The 5,165-nt window shown below is 33.7% G+C and overlaps 1 long non-coding RNA gene across 1 annotated transcript; it reads right to left on the bottom strand.

Annotated features, from left to right (window-relative positions):
* Window positions 1-1,496: 1,496 nt before the first annotated feature.
* On the bottom strand, window positions 1,497-2,380 carry LOC118756441. The gene is made up of 2 exons (XR_004995123.1): window positions 2,340-2,380; window positions 1,497-2,283 (listed from the first exon to the last, which is right to left on the bottom strand). It is a non-coding gene; the product is annotated as an uncharacterized LOC118756441 (long non-coding RNA).
* Between the last annotated feature and the right edge of the window lie 2,785 nt (window positions 2,381-5,165).

The raw sequence follows: 5,165 nt of genomic DNA, 5'->3' as shown, positions 1-5,165 counted from the left end.
TATAGCGCGACGCTACAAGATTCATTTATAAAAACGGTATATGCTAATGACGTTATTCATAAAAAATAAAATAGATTTAAATAGCTCTGTACAGTGACATTTTTATAAAAAAATCGATTTCTTAATTTTTTATGAATTTGGGTAAAATATTTAAATTCACATTTTTAGTGCATTTCTTCCTATTTATTACTTTTAAAAATTTTATTTTCTTTAATAACCATTTCACTGAGTTATACCACCGATCAAAAATCAAACTATTTTATAAGAAATGTATTGACCTTTTTACAACGGCATTTAAAGAATTTTTTGCTCAGATTGAAAAATTGCCTGCTTCTCACACTTCTGTGGTGCTTTTTATTGTAGTTATTATTCTGTTGACATCTAAATTTCCCTACATAGATTTTATGTGATTGCCGATAGATTGATTACCGGCATTTCCTCTGTGAACTTTTTTTAACTACATTCATAAAAAAATTACTAATTTTGGTTTCTTTTTTCATCTTGAACTGGTACATATGTTTGTATATAAAATGCATTTAAAAACGTCATATGCCCAATATGCACGATGCAGCGAACAAAGGTGGCACCGTCAGACATACCCCTACTTTGAATTTGTCGATTTTGATAATTCTTATCTAAAAGTAAACGACGTATCAGAAACTTTAAATGTACTGAAATTCACTTATACTTCCAGAAAAATCACCGCTTTTTCACATTTTCCTTATTAATTGTCATTGTAACTCATATATTTTTAGAATTCAGCGCAATTAAAACACGCTTACTATCGAAAAATTTATTATTGAGAAAATTGGCTGGTCTGATATTTTCTTTTAACATGCAATTCGGCTTTGTTTACTTTTTGTACAGAAATGTCATCGCCACTATGACGGGGCAATCTTGTACTCTTTCTTGTCAAATATGCATTTTGATGTAACTGCTATGAAGCTATGAATACTCATTAAAATCGTTTCAGTTCGTAATAAACGTACATTACATACTTGTAGTCTAAATCATGATAAAAACATAGCAAAGTATAACCGTTCTCTCAATTTGTCGGCCATGATTTTTTTTTGAAGTTTGAAAACATTTTAAAATCATATAAATGTGAAAATAAAAAAATGAAATTGTTCGAAATTGTTGTTGCTTGAGATTGAAAATGAAAATGTGTGTGTGAGTTTGTGAGTAAATTTAAAAATTAAATTGTTTGGAAACGTCAAGAATTTTAAAAGTGACTCTCAGCGGTCCTACCTTACTATATTTTTATCATGGTCTAAATATATTTTTTAATATGAACTAGCTTTTTTAATTCTAGAAAATATCAATAATCACAAGAATTATAAAAATTTCTCTTCAAAAGATACGTTTCAAAGCATCCCTGTTGATGTCATAATTCAAATAAAAATTTGAATAGAAATTTTGATGCAAACGATTTTCCTCGATATTCATCATACAAATTTCTTTATTCTTTATTTTCTCCACGCAAATTTACTCATTACTTTAAATGGCTTTCATCTTTTTATTTTTGTAAAAAATAATATAAACATGTTGCTCTTGCCAGCTGCAATAGCTTCAATACACAACAAAAGTGTGAATACCCAGTGCCCAGCTTAGAACAAGAATCCTAGCATTTTGCCTCCCAAATGTTACCGTCTGGCCTCCTCAAGATCCATAATGCCTCCGGAGTTAGTCAACACAACGTAACCAAATTGACGAGAAGGCAGCAAGTTGTTGGTCCACTTCCAACCATTTCAACCAATTTATGCGATTTAATGGGCCTCATGCATAAAAAATGAGTCTAAGGTCAGACTCAATTTTTGCACTAAAGGGGTGAGCTTAAGCTCAAGAATTTGTACTGATAATCGAGTTGGAGCTTAAACTCACATTTAATGCATGAGGTCCAATATCTTTACTGCTACCTTGTGTTGCGTCCAGTAAATAGTGGCCAATTTTTACGAGTGCCTGTGGGCCTCTGCCAGTAGCTGCAGCTGCGGCGGCACGTGATTGTGGCATAACGTTGATGTAAGCGTAAAATAAAAAAAGGTTTGGTAAGGTTTTTCGGGCCGCTGCTTAGGCCACAATCGCAAATGCACCCACACATGCGTACGTGCTGCGTAGAGACGTAAATTATAGTTTTCCCCGAGCTCCAGTTTCTTATCGCACTATTATTTCCCTTATTACTTATAATTCTCTGCCACGATTTGCGCTGCTCGGGCCACGGCTGCTTGTACAAGAAAATAAACCATTTGTTTAAACGATGATCATCTTACTTGTCCGTATGTCGCTCTGGAAAGAAATATATATTAAATTATATGTTTTCTTAAAAATAAATGCAAATTTACCTTATTTTTCCACCGGCAGGCACGAATATGATGTTCAAAACAAAAGCAATGACAACGAATTTCACACACATTGATGTATTTTAGCGCAAAACGATAAGTTTCACAAATATTTATCGTTATTATTGGAAATGCAAGACTTGGCACGCATTTTTAATTTCTTTTTTATTGAATTCAAATGAATAAAAACACATTTTTCTAAAATATTTCTCAATTTACATTTTAAAGTTTTTTCTGAAACTTGAATGTAACTCTGTGCGGAGAATGAGAGAATTGAAAATCAGGTGATCTCAGCTGTTTTCAAATGTAAACAAACAAAATGGCGCTTTCCATACTTGTAAGCCTATACAATGACTTAAACACGAATGAATGCCTGGCTATTGTCCTAATTTTTTAGTAGCACAAAAAAAAATAAAAAATTTTAAATAATGAAAATCAATAAGTATATCATTCTGTCTTGAAGTGACAAGAATTATTGACATTTGAGTAAAAACATTGTTGGAATCTATTAAATTTTGACAAAGTTATGGGCATGTTAAAAAAACATTCTCACTATCAATTGGAATAATCGATTTTTGCCTGAAAAACAAAATCGCGTTTAATTCGGCCGAGAAATTTTTCCGAGCCAAAAGAAAAAATGCGTGTCTCATTATTTGGACCAACAAACAATGTATTTTAGTTTGGTCGAAATTAAAAATCATGCTCGTACCTGACCGGTTGTCTGGAAATGGAAAGCATCAATAATAATAGAATTTCTTTTTTTTGAAAAATGTGAAATAATACTTCCTGCATTCGGCAGCTCACTTGACAGCTTAATCAGCAGTCACAAACGCACTAAGTCTGCTACCCTTCATTGGTATGTGGTATAGAATTATTGGCATTCAGTTGATTTTTGTAAAACAATTGCACTCAGTCATATTTTCCCTTGTAAAGTTTAATTTCTTTTGACACTTGCGTTCATGTTACGGTATGAGGTATGTTACTGACATAGGACCATTATCTATAACTTTCAAGCACAGACCATCACATCATTGTTGGACGTCGTAAACGACATTCTTGATCTTGAAAAGTTACAAACGATTGCCAACCATTTCCAAAATTTAATGTCCACAGATCGTGTGTTAGGTTATGTTTATGACATTAAGTGCACTGATGGTGCTATACACTTTGCGAAACCTAGCTCCCCTTTGGTTCAGGAAACTAGTTCAGTATGGGAATAGCAATACAAGGACTCAAGTGTTTTAAGGGAAAAATGGGTGAAAAGTAATGTCGACCGCTGAGACTACCCTTTGTTGGATGGTTGTCCAAATACTCTCCTTAATTTCCACAAATTATGAATAACGAGGGTGGTCGGCACACCTGAACTCCCCTCGCCACACTACACCTCATCCTACTGCACCTGAATTTACCCACCATAACTCAGCTTACCTCAGTTTCGGGATTTCGGGATTTTAGAGATATTCGGGATTTCGGGATTCTCGGCACTTTTTTCAGATTTTCGAAACTATTTTGGAATTTTCGTTATTTTTATCGATTTTGTCATCGTTATATTGATCTATATTGTTGTGGACATAATAATCGATGTACATATTAATCAATATTTTTATGAAATTGTTATTGATATATTTATCAGTGTTATAATCGGTTTTGTTATTAATATATTTATCAGCATATTTATCTACACTGTTATTGATCGATATTGTCATCGATATTTCTAACGATATATATGTATATTGACATTGCTATCGATACAATAATAGTTCATGTTATCGATAAACTTATCGATTTTTTCATCGCTAAATTTATCGATATGTTTATCGCTATAGTTCTCGGTATCTTTATCGACATATTAATAGATACAGCTATCGATATTGTTATCGATATAATAATCGGAACATATCATATGACCGCATGACTTGACATTACATGACATGACACCAAATCAAATTACATGATATGACATGACATCACATTACATGTCATGACATCACACGACATTAAATCACATGATATGACATGACATCACATAAAATCACATCAAATCGCATCGCATTACCTGACATCAGATCACATAACGCCTTATCACGTCATCACATCTCACCTCATCTAGGTGGATAAAAGGAAAAGTATGAAAGATAAAGGAAAACAGATTAGAAAAAAAATAACTATAAGGAAAAGAGTAGAGGACAGGATCGGAGTTTTAAAGCTGAAGTTACTACAATATTGGAGGCGGTTAAACACTTACGAAGAGGAGAAGTCACACCTAATAACATCTTCATCGACGTAAAGCATAGACAGACGGCAGTGTTGATCCGGATTGATCTGATTAAAGTTGTGCCTTGACAGACGGAGTAATGTGGACTAACGAGCGGCAAGGTCGTAGGTTCGAGTCGCGCGGCCAGTAGAATTTTCGTTTAATTCTTTTTTAGTCATTAATTTATTAGTTCTATATTTTTTAACTTTGCTTTCAGTTAGTTGTTGTTGACTTTTTTAATAAAATTAAACTTTGAAACTTTACTTTGAAAATGCATGAGTTAATGCAAATAAAAACTGTTTATGCACATAAGCAAGTACGTTTGTCACCCGTTGTTAAAAAGTCGAGAGCCACTGCATAGCCGTTGATTACTCGTAGCGGTATGCCGTAGATAGCTACACGGGATTGCTAAGCAGTTTTCTTTTCACTTGCTATGGTTGCGAGCGCAACGGAATATACGAGGCAACGAGAAGGCGGATGAATTTGCAAGAGAGGGCACCAGCGTACCAATTTTGCAGTATTGGCATGGTTCAGGTATGCCGCTCGCTACCTGTGAGCTCATTTTAAGTGATCTA

Source organism: Rhagoletis pomonella, unplaced genomic scaffold (assembly GCF_013731165.1).
Source record: "Rhagoletis pomonella isolate Grant_MI unplaced genomic scaffold, Rhpom_1.0 Rhpom_scaffold_10312, whole genome shotgun sequence".
Lineage (NCBI taxonomy): Eukaryota > Metazoa > Arthropoda > Insecta > Diptera > Tephritidae > Rhagoletis > Rhagoletis pomonella.
The sequence above is the reverse complement of the archived record's forward strand: the minus strand, read 5'-3'. Positions and strand labels throughout refer to the sequence as shown.